The sequence below is a fragment of the Rutilus rutilus genome (genome assembly GCF_951802725.1).
Source record: "Rutilus rutilus genome assembly, chromosome: 15".
Classification (NCBI taxonomy): Eukaryota; Metazoa; Chordata; class Actinopteri; order Cypriniformes; family Leuciscidae; genus Rutilus; species Rutilus rutilus.
The window spans coordinates 8,628,528-8,641,138 of NC_140220.1; the positions used below are offsets into that span (position 1 = coordinate 8,628,528).

Sequence of the window (12,611 nt, forward strand, 5' to 3'; positions counted from 1 at the left end):
TGGCAGCCAAGTACTGCTTTCACGAAGAAAGCAACAATTAATTTACATAACTAATTAACATAAATAAACACTGTACAACAGAAGCGTCTGCACACTCTATTTTTTTTTTATACCAGATTTAAATACAGTGCATCTTTAGTGCAATTGTTAATTGTGGCGGCCAAATAACACTTTTGTGAGCAAAGATAAATCAAATTTACATTTACATTACAATTATCTGATTTACATACGGTAGAACTTTTTTTTTTATTATTATTTTTTTACCAAATATAAATACAGCATCTGTATTGTAATCATTAAAGGGATAGTTCACCCAAAAATTTAAATTCTGCCATCATTTACTCCAAACCCTGTTCTGTTGAACACAAAAGGAGATATTTTGAAGAATGTCAGTAACCAAACAAGGCCCCACTGACTTCCATAGTATTTTTTTCACCCATATTATGGAAGTCAATGGGGATGACAATAAAGCTCACTTGAACTTAATTGTGGCAGCCAATTACTGCTTTTGCGAACAAAGAAAAACTAATTTACGTCACTAATTAGCATAAACACTGTATAACGGAAGCGTGTTTGCACGTGATTTTTTTCACCTGTTTGGTTACCCATATTCTCTTGTATACATGTTCTTCTTTTGGTTTGGAACAATTTCAGGGTGAGTAAATGATGACAGAATAAAACATTTTGGGTGAACTATCCCTTTAATTGTGGTGGCCAAATTGCGCTTTTGTGAACAAAGTGGAATCTAATTTATATAGGAAATTTACATACTGTAGAACATAAGTGTTTTTTTTTTCTTACTAAATTTTAAGAATCATGTTTCTCTCCCCGCATCTGTTTGGATGTAACCGATTTCCCTCACACATGATCTGAATCGTGCTGCCGTGCGATGCGAACCCTGACCACCCCAAAAGCAGTTAAAAAACACATGTTGTGAACAGGACAGCGCAGCGGTCCAACAATCTGTCATTCCCACTCCAACTCACGTCACGCAGTTCCGACCTGTGCTCTTAACAAACAACACATCACTCGATCAATCTATCAGTGGAATAATTATCGCCTGAGAAGGACGGCCGGGCATTTGAGCTGAGTGTTTACATCCAGCCGTGCTAGATTCCGCTCCCCTCCTTCCTCGACCTCCAGTATCGAATAATTCGTCTCGCAGACATGCGTTTCAAAGGGACAGATGTTTAATCATACACACTAGCACAGGGCCAGAAGCAGAGTTTTCATTAAAAAGTCTGTAGCCGGGAGGAAAACACCAGCGAGCGATCCGTAAACATTAACGCTGGGAGCACAGAGTTGTTTGAAAAAGACTGATGCACGACATCGCTATTCAAATAGCCTGTCGTCGCGAGGCCAAAACCCATTATTTGCCCCATTGGTAATCCTGTGAGCGTTCAGGCATGCGGAATATGCAACACCTCTAGTCTGGAGCTCCGCAAAAAAAGGCCGTCTAGCTTGTCACCACATTCGGGATTGGGCCGCAGTCTCTGTTTGTGTGTGTTCCATGGTGATGCTTCCTCAGGGACGAAATCTATGGGCGTAACATAATGATTAAGAAAATGACAAATGGACCTGATCTATCGCTCTCAGGCGATGTCTCAGGAACATCTGTGCTTGAAACCAGGCAGAAAGGGCTCCGAGTTCATACAGTACCATCCAAATGGGAGGTGACCCACCCGAGGTCAGAGTTGAGGGGCTCGGCTCACTCGTCTCCCCAAGCCCTACAGTCTTCTGCACGTGTAAACATTTACATATCTGTCTGTGCAAAACACAAGCTAGGAAATAAACAAGACGATTGGCCTTTACAGAACATTGCACCTCGGCTCTGGTGTTGATTTGTCCCTGTTGGCTCTCTGCTGAACTGCATCTTGTACTGGCTGCGCCCAGTCGACCATAGCGAAGCGTTCTATTTTCAGTGCTCTCTGCGCAAGTCCATGTCCCGGCGGAAAGCATCTTATCCTCATTGTTTTGAACTTTTTCGAGGTTTATGGCTCGGAACCTACGCACATCACTGAAAGCACACAGAAAAGAAATGGAACAAAGCAAAGGTGCGTGTGAGAAATTGTAAACGTTGCTAACACAAACTAATTCGGCCCACATCATCAATGAAAGCCAATAATATGTTGTTGAAAGTGATTACAGATGGACATCAGTTCAGACTAAAAACTCTTACGGATATCTGTTATTATTCGAATGCTTGAAAAAAGGTAGATGGGATAAATACATGTCAGCTTCAATCCCTTCTCTAGGCTCTGAGTTCTGTCTGCTTCACCCAACATCTGTACAACACATGACAATGCGAGGTATTTCAATACCTCCAAGACCACTTCTTTTAAAAGGCGAGAGAAAACACACTCCGAAAATTTATTCTGAGCTGAGTTTTGCCCAGTGTCCCAGAATATTTAGCAGCCTAGAGGGGTTGCAAAGTGCATTCCCTCCCCTTTTCTTTAACTTTTACCAGGGCTTTACTCTCACTAAAAGCCAAACTTTGTAGGTGAGACCACAAAAAAGGTGGATTTTCATTCAGGCTTGATTTACATATAAACTGGATCTAAACTTAGCCCAGCTATGCTTAGCGTGAGGGTGAGAGATGCTTGGCCCTTGATGTGATGTGCAGTTATGTGCCATGGAGAAGTGAACAGCAGAGGAATGCATTCATTCGTGCATCAAGGGCTGAGAGGTGTATAGAAACAAACAGATTACAAAAAGAGGCATTATTTACTTACCCTCATGATGTTCCAAACCTGTAAGATTTTCATTCTTTCATGGAACCCAAAATGAGAAGTATTGAAGAACACTTGTAGCTTATTTCCATGCAGTCACTGTGCAAAGAATGGGGACTGAAGATTTCAAGCAAAAGACACCTAGGCCATGTTTCACAGACTAAGCCAGTATTAGGCCTTAGTTCAATTAGGGCATTTAAGTAGCTTTTATAAACGTGCATCTTGAGACCAAACACCGGCACTGACATATTTTAAGATACATCAGTGCAAGTTGCTTTCAGTTAAAACAGCTCAAACATGCATTTTAGTCCAGGGCTAGCTTAAAGCTGGGGTAGGTAAGAATGGTCTAAAAAACGTATTTTTCAGATTTGTTTAAACTTTATGTATATATCAATACATAATTAAAATGTAAGTATTCTGAAAAAGAAAGTATAAAAATCGAGTGTATGTAGACCTCTAACGACTGTTTTAAAGACAGCTCATTATTTCCATTCAGTCCACCCTCTCCCTTCTGGGGTCCTTCCAAAGCCACGCCCCCAAAACACATGAACGCGCGACTGCGACAGCTGAGCTGGAAGACGCATTATTTACCTGAGACGAGCGGAGAGGAAGGAGCGCAGTGCATGTAGCATCATGTCAGAATCACATGTAATAAAAAAATCTAACTTTAGCATTATGAATATAAACAAATAAGATGTATTTTAGTAGCCTACTCACTATCAAGCTATCATATCGATATTGGTAAAGTTTAAAATATATATTTTTTGATTCGCTAACGAGCTAGTTATAACTATAAGGCAAAGCTAAAAACAGGTTGCATTGATACACGTTTTTCCATTTCCATTAGTTGCACTGTGATGAAGATGAATTTCGTGTAAGATTCATAACATATAACGTTAGGCCTACTAGCTGTTAAACATGTATTTTGTTATGTAAAGTTCCCCCCACAGCGGAGCCTGCCGTGAACGCGCAGGCTAGTAAACATGCAGGGTCACCGATGACGACGGATAAGGTCGCTAGATATAAGGTTAGCAGGTTTCAATTGTTGCTTTGCACAGTGCGTGACATTTTATCTGTATGTTATGCGGCTAGAGTTTTAACACTGAGTCAATGGGCTCCGACGGGCTTGTTTATCGTCATCGGTCTTTTTCCGTTTACCTGTCTTTGTTGTATGAGCAGGTTCCACTCGAGAAATTGGCAGTTTTGGTTGTTTGTCCGCCATTAGCACAGCTGCTCGGCACACCGGCAATCTTGATTTTGAATGACGGTACGCGCTGTGCAAGAGAGGGGCGATCAGCGCGTACGCGAACTTGATTGACACTGCTAAGACACTCCTCCTGGCTCTGAAGGCATCTGATTGGTTCTTTACATTCGCACCGAATGGCAGTGATTGGTCAGAGTTTTTACTGTCCTGCAGCTGCTACAGAGGTCTGATTGTTTTCATTCCTTTTTCTGAACACATAATGTATTGACTACTCTCAGGATGGAAGGACCATTTCACCCAGTATAAAAAAAAGTGTGTCTGAACAGGATTACCTACTATAGCTTTAAGCCTTGTCTGTGAAACCGGGGGTTATTCATTTATTCTATATAGTTTTTTTCAGAAATATTATCAATTTCACTGCACTGACACTATGGGATGAGAACTGAATTGAGCTGGATGACACTATTGTCTTCTGTAGAGCTCCTCTAGCTGGATCGACTTTGTTTCATAATTGATGAATTTTGCAACATTGACACTGTTACTGAACTGAGTTACCGTAATTCAACATGACACTACTGCCTTCTGTAGTGCTGCTTATATCTTATATCACTAATCTCTTAATTATAACTTTACACAGTTATTGAACTGAACTGAATCAACACTAAACTGACTTGAGCTGAATGATGCTATTGTCTTTTTAGAGCTGTTTTACAGCAGAAAATGAATTTGTCTCATATTTGATGAAGTTTGCAAAGATTCTGTTATTTTTCTATTACTGTGAAGGAGCTTTCAAATGATCTGTATTGTATAAAGCGCTATATAAATAAAGGTGACAAGTTGACTGCACGGAAAATAGCAAACATACCTCAGAATTTCTCTTATTATGTTTCATGGAAAAAAGAAAGAAATGTGGGTTTGGAACGACATGAAGGTTAGTAAATACAGTCAGAATTTTCATTTTTGGGTGAACGGTTCTTTTAACGAACTAATCCAGAAGAACTGATAAATAGTTTAAACAAAACACAAAATGTAAACTTGTTTTACCCAAAATTATTTCAAGTTTGGAATATAATCTGCCAATGCAATGGAACATGTTTGAATTTGCACCACTGAGAATATATACAATCAGAGCACTGGTGCATTTCTCAATTTTTGTGTTGAATTGTAGATTTTATTTTACTCTCCCCTTAATTTGGGGGGACAAAAGGAATCTGTTTCCAATACAATACCCCCCCTCCCTAAAAATGCTGAAAGCTTGGCATATGAAGGCAGAAGGCAGAGAGTTCTGAGGAAAGACAAGGCATTAAAGACCGGTTCATTATCTACTTATCCACTTACTAAACCTCATGTAATTGGCAAAGGGATGTGCTCTAAAATTAATGAGTGGTGTCTTGGGTTTAATCCCCCTACTAAGAATAAACCATCGTGCAAGGCGGCGTGGTGAGTGCAACCATGATGCGAGATACAGCAAGGCCTGTGTTTGTGCACTCAGGCTGCATTTTAAAAAGGAAGAACACGCCACGCAGTCCAAATGATCTGATTAAAGGAGAGGTGGAACAAGGACAGATGGTCCACAGGCTCAGCTGTCTGGGAGGAATTACCATCAGAGTCCAGAACCACAGAGAACTTGAAAACAAGACTGTCCTCGGATACTTGTGTGGGGGACAAACATTAGCCTTGATATCAGAACATTGAGGAATTCACAAACTGTCCCTGAACTTGTCCGAAAAGAAGCACTACGGTCATTTGTATGCGCGGAGCCAACGTCTGAACCAGCTCTCCTGCTGTTGCTAAGGCTCTTTCGGCTGGATGGGACAGGGACATTTATTGAAATGGATGTGAGAAGGAAACAAAACATGCCTGGACTGACAATAATTACTTTCTTCTCCCTTTCTACAGTGCTGCTGAAGTCCATTTGCAAAAAAACTCCTAGCAAACAAGTATTCTCTCTCTCCCTCTCGCTTCACTGTGCAAGTCTCAAAGTTAGACCAACCCTGCCTCTCTGATACTTTGTCTATGAACTGCCACGTTGGATCTAATCTGAATCATATTGGCTTACACAATATTTAAAAACCACAACTGTAATGTTTAGAAGCATATGCATGACTTCCAAAGGTCTGTCAGTGTCCATGCAGTACTTAAAGGTGAATTGTCTATTTCTTTTTTTAAATGTTAAAATAATTCTCCAATTGCAGCTTAATATGGAAAGACAACTACAAATGAGCCATTCATAGGATGACTGACTGCTCACAAAGGGTAAACACTTTCAACATCTCTGTTTGTTTGAGGAATCCAACATCCAGCAATCCAATGGCATGAGTTTAGGGCAAGACTACCTGTTTGACCTGACGATAAAAGATGGGGCATGAAAGGGGCAGTATGATTGTTTGGGAAGCATGTTTGGAAGACTGCTATGGCATATTATTGCTCATATTGTATCTTTTTATATATGCTATGCTAAAACCACAAAGCTTATTGAGATCTGTGGAATCATTCTGGCAGGCAATACAACCATCAAAAAATCCCATAACCATATACACTATATTGCCAAAGGTTTTGAGACGTCTGCCTTTACATGCACATGAACTTTAATGACATCCCATTCTTAATCCGTAGGGTTTAATATGGAGTTGGCCCACCCTTTGCAGTTATAACAGCTTCAACTCTTCTGGGAAGGCTTTCCACAAGGTTTAGGAGTGTGTTTATGGGAATTTTTTTCCATTCTTCTAGAAGCGCATTTGTGAGGTCAGGCACTGATGTTGGACGAGAAGACCTGGCTCGCAGTCTTCTCTCTAATTCATCCCAAAGGTGTTCTATCGGGTTGAGGTCAGGACTCTGTGCAGGCCAGTCAAGTTCCTCCACACCAAACTCGCTCATCCATGTCTTTATGGGCCTTGCTTTGTGCACTGGTGTGCAGTCATGTTGAAACAGAAAGAAGCCATCGCCAACTGTTCCCGCAAAGTTGGGAGCATGAAATTGTCCAAAATGTCTTGGTATGCTGAAGCATTAAGAGTTCCTTTCACTGGAACTAAGGGGCCAAGCCCAACCCCTGAAAAACAACCCCACACCATAATCCCCCCTCCACCAAACATTACACTTGGCAAAATGCAGTCAGGTAAGTACCGTTCTCCTAGCAACCGCCAAACCCAGACTCGTCCATCAGATTGCCAGACAGAGAAGCGTGATACGTCAGTCCAGAGAACAGATATCCACTGCTCTAGAGTCCAGTGGTGGCATGCTTTACACCACTGCATCTGACACTTTGCATTGCACTTGGCAACCTATCACGGTACCACGCTTGAATTCACTGAGCTCCTGAGAGCGACCCATTCTATCATTAATGTTTGTAGAAGCAGTCTGCATGCCTAGTTTTTATTTTATACAACTGTGGCCATGGAAGTTATTGGATCACCTGAATTCAATGATTTGGAGGAGTGTCCCAATACTGGACAATTTGGCAATATAGTGGATCAAAACATCTTAAAGATTTGAGGCCTTATTCACACAGAACGCGTTTTTCCATTCCACTGCGCAACTTTTCCATTGCTTTTCAATGTAAACATGCACCAGACGGACGTTTAACCACTGCACGTTAAAATAAGTTCAAATTTTAAAAAACACATCTCTAGACCTTGCACTTTTTTTCCTTTCCACTGAACTGCGTCTTGCATTTTTAACAGCAACAACGCGTTCTGTGTGAACCTATAGAAACCACTTCAAAGTTCAAACACCTTCGCAACTGCATAGAAGTTTGAGTCAATGTTGCTTTGTCAGGCTGGTTGAGATGCTTGAACAAAGCTAAGTTTTGATGCTGCCACAGAGTGGATTAAACTACAAAAGCCTTACTTAGTTCATTCAAAATTCTGTTATCATTACTTGTTGTTCAAAACCTGTATGAATGTTATAGTAGTGTACCTTCTCCGCCCAAAAATGAAAATTTTGTCGTCATTACTAATACTCATCCTCATATCTTTCCACAACTATTACTTTTTTCCTGCTGAGCACAAAATAAGAATGTTGGTAACCAAACTGTTTCGGTTCTCATTGACTTCTATTAGGGATGTCCCGATACCACTTTTTCACTTCCGATACGATACCGATGTCGCAGCTTTGGCTATTTGCCGATACCGATATCAATCCGATATAGGGCTGAACGATATTCTGTTTTAACATCGACATCGCGATGTGCGAATGAGCGATAGTCACATCGCCGGAACATGCGATGTGAAGGGTAACGTTAGTAGCACACAGTAAACACGAGATTGTTGTATGGCTTTTTGCTGGGGTGACATACGCGTTCCGCGTGCCTGCACAGTGATTGGTTCGCTGTGCCGCAGCTCACCGCTCACAGCCAACATTCACTGGCAATCCTAGCTAAAAATGCGCAACGAAGAGGATCCGCCGCAAAAAAGTCAAAATCAGCTATTTGGGACTAGCCTATTTCGTCTACAAAAAGGAGGATGTTGACCAAAAAGAGGTAGGCTACTTTGCTGGAGTGTTATAAAGTTGTGGATGTTTTTTTTTTTTTAAAGTCGTTTATTTTTCGTGTTCGCATTTATGAGGAAAAAACAATGTTATTAAGGACGCGACCGTTATGAAAGCGGCAGTAAAAGACTGCTTTAAAACTTTCACAGATACCTCAAACAGAAAGCACAAAGCCTTTCTTTAAAACGAATTTCGTTTCGTATTAATTGTATCTTAATTTTAATCAGTATTTCATTATCCAATTTCCTGGATTTAATAAATAAATATTAAATAGCCTATAGCAGCCAGCGCCTGAACTGGAGATTATAAGCTATCATCCATGAACCGCAACTCAGCATAAAAGGTAGCCTACTCGCCTCACACACCTAATAATAATAATAATAATAATAATAAAATAGAAATATTACTATTATCTACAGAAATCTCTACTTTTAAACAGAACCATTAAAAAAATAATAATAATAGCCTAATCTGTATGAAAAGTGCATTTCTCCCGATCACTGCTGCGAAGATCGCGAGTCAGTATTGTCAACTTAATCTTTACAGAAAACACTTGTTTATTAATAAACAATTAAAATGTCACATCGCAATATTTTACATATTATTAATCATTACTTTTGCTGGTTATAGGTGCCGTTTACATGAACGCGTCACTGAATCAGCACAGAAAACATAATTTTTCGGGTCCTAGAACCTGAAGAACGTTAGGTCCTGTGAAGAACGTTCACCGAATTCTGAGAGAAATATGTTTCTGGAATAAAATATTAAGTGGCCTTTTTTTTTTACTTGTAATGAAGCTTGCTTATTAGTGAAATTATTAATAACATGGAATGGGAATTATTGACTTTAGCCTGGATTGATGGCTTGCAATATCGCGATATGTATCGTTGGGAAAAAAAATATCGCAATGTAATTTTTTTCCAATATCGTGCAGCCCTAATCCGATATTTTTATTTTATTCTTGAACTAATACTACTAATAATAAAATATATGGAAGCACTTTGCTCAATTATCCACATAAAAACATCTCACTCAAATGGAGAACAAATACTTCTCCAGTATGTAGTCCACAACAACAGTTGATAATGAAAGACTGCCACCTTTTATTCAAAAGACCTTGAGATATGTTTGGTTATTGTACCTGAATGAATTTAAAATTAATTTGCTATATTTCAAATCAATATATTTGTTTCCTTACAATTTTAATTAACTTTAACTTTATTCTCATCTGAATTATAAATCATTTATTTCTGTATAAAATAATACTACCATTAAAAACACATTTGATTTTCTTTTTTAATCAATGTAGAATGTGTAACTTCAAAATAAACAGATTAGTGCTCTGTTTTAGGACAAGAAATGAAAACCAATGCAATATGATGAATGTCCAAAAGATGAGATAATTTTTGTGTGTGTGTCTGTGTGTGTGTGAGATTTTGATTGGGTGACAGTTGTAGGTTACAGTTTGACAAGAGTTTACAGTTTGACAAAAGCACAATGTTGTGTTTTACACAAATATAAGTAGGCTAAACACTTTTTGCAGTTTGAATGATGTCCTGTATGAACAAAATGACGGTGTATGTTTTTATGTTTCCACTGTTCGATCGCGCCCGTGCCTCTCTCTCTCTGACACACACACACACACACATTCCAGCATTGCAATCTTGACATCGCAGCCTGTTCATGTTGCTGCGTTCACACCAAACGTGAATAGAGCGTCAAATTCGCGTCTATCGCGTTTAGTTCGATGCTTGAACAGTTTGAATCCATTCGTGCGTATAATGATAAAGTGAGCGTTTGAAGCGAAATAGACGCGCGTTCAGAGCTAAGGTGGGGCTACAGATTAGGTGTCCCTAAAGAACCCGCATATGTCTATGCGCGTATCTAACAGTAGTTCCGCGTTACATTAATTAATGTGCATGCGAGTTTTATTTATTTTTATACTGTGTATTCTCCGTGTAAATCCATGCACCGAACCGTGACGCATGTACCGAACGTACGTTCAATACGAATACACGTACCGTTCCACCCCTAATAGGTATGGGATCATAGGTATCGGATATCTTTTTTTCTCCCCTCCGATATCCGATCTAGCGTTCTGGGCCAGTATCGGCACGATACCGATGCCGTGGATCGGATCGGGACATCCCTAACTTATATTTAATTTTTTTGTCTATATAGTGGATGTCAATGCTAACCGAAACTGTTTGGTTACTACAGAAGCCCTGAACCGCAACGTTAAAAAAAAAAAAAATAATAATAATAATTCCCAAGTGTCAGTAAAGACTTTTTATTTTAAATACATGCTGAAAAAAGAAAGAAAAAATTCACAGTTTCCACAAAAATATTGCCATAAAACGGTTTTCAACATTGATAATAAATGTTTCTTAAGCACTAAATCAGCATTCTAGAATGATTTCTGAAGGATCATGTGGCACTGAAGACTGAAGTAATGATGCTGAAAATTCAGCTTTGGCATTCCAGCAATTAATTATATTTTTTAATTAGAAAAACATTTTTAAAATAAATTATAATTGTACTGGTGAGTATAAGAGACTTCTTTTTCAACAACAACAACAACAACAACAAAAAACACTCAAAAAAACATACTGACCCCTAACTTTTGAAGGGCACTGCATTTAAAAAAATGACACATGCTTTAAGCCCCAGAAGCTCTTGACGAAAAGAAATTAAGCAAGAATGCTGCCATGCCACCTAACTGGCAGTTAAGATCCAATACTAATTTATCCCAGTTCACACTTTCCAGAGACCTTCATGCCCTCCATTTATCTTCTGAACCATGTGAGACTGCTTAACATTTTTCAACCCGCAGACACATACCTCTGGAAATCCACCTCGTGGTTAGTCACAAGAGGTAATGCGCATTTTATTTAATATTACGATGATTAAATATATCCTTTTTTCTAAAAATAGCAATCTTGTTCCTTGTGATCCCAGTTATTGGTCCCAAACCAGATTTATGTAAATCTTGTAATAGTACACATATGTGAGAAGAATTCATACCTGAATCACTCAATCCTATTAAGGTCCAAAGCAGTGGTTCTCAACTGGATTGACCATGGGACCCACACATTTTTCGATGGTCATTAGGCCGTGAGTCCATGACCCAATTTTATTTTATTTTTATTTTTTTTTTACATTTGACCTAATTCCTAAAAAATGATAAAAACCAAGCAAATTTATTTCGCAAAAATGGTTGACACACACACACAAATTGTAATAATATGACTAATACTGATGAATAAACAGTAGGCTATAAGGTAAGGGTATTAAATAGCACTCCCGAACTAGTTTGTAAATAAAACTGTTAATGAAACATATTATGGACACTGATCCTGAAGAATATGAGCATCATACCTGCATGCAAATCCTTCCTAACACACAAACTTACTTAATTGATTGGTACTTTTTGGTAATATTATTACTTTTACAACTACTAAGTTGCATGCTCGTAATTTATTTGTGAAGTGAAGTATTCTGCTCTATAGTGAAGTAATATAGGCTACAACGGGCACCTCCGCATTTGCGCATGTAATTGAAGAGTGTGCGCTACGAGCACAGTAAAATGTCTGATAGGACAGGAAAGTTCGTTTTTCTGAGATGAGAGACTTCTATTTTAGTAACTTGATACGAAATAACTGTTAGAATAATTGCACTGACATGGAATGGTGCAGGTATGAAGAACCAAGAAGTCTAATTCACCGCTGGATCTTATGAGATTTGTAATGGGATTTTATGTGTAAAATAAAGCCTGTGGTAAACATAACTTGACTATACTTTGACGTTTTGTTCTACAACGTAAACTACACACCCATAGCTAAAACGCTAATTTTGAAGCAGTTATGTTCATTTTTGGAAACATACGTTTTTAATACATAACTAGACAAGACAGCTTGGGGTGTGAGTGTGTGCAGTGAACAAAACATCAAGTTATGTTTCGAGTTAAGTATCATCAAGTTGTTTACCACAGGCTTTATACCCCATTATATATACTACTGAATCAGGACCACACACTTTTCTCAGGCACTTAAAGCTGTCTGACAGAAGAGTCAACAGCTTTCACGCATGTCTTTTTTTAAATAGGCCCATCATGGTCTGCAACAATACCTAAAAATACATTTAAAAAAATAATTTAAAAAACCACACAAAAAAACAGCTTTTTCTTTTTAAAA

At 38.8% G+C, this 12,611-nt stretch overlaps 1 long non-coding RNA gene across 2 annotated transcripts in view; it reads right to left on the reverse strand.

Moving 5' to 3' along the window:
* Positions 1-815: 815 nt before the first annotated feature.
* The window catches only part of LOC311304880, a 44,751-nt gene continuing 32,955 nt past the window's right edge, over positions 816-12,611 (reverse strand). For both annotated transcript variants that reach the window (XR_014629955.1, XR_014629956.1), the window contains one exon: positions 816-2,017. This is a non-coding gene — a long non-coding RNA (uncharacterized lncRNA). The remainder of the gene's footprint in view (positions 2,018-12,611) is intronic.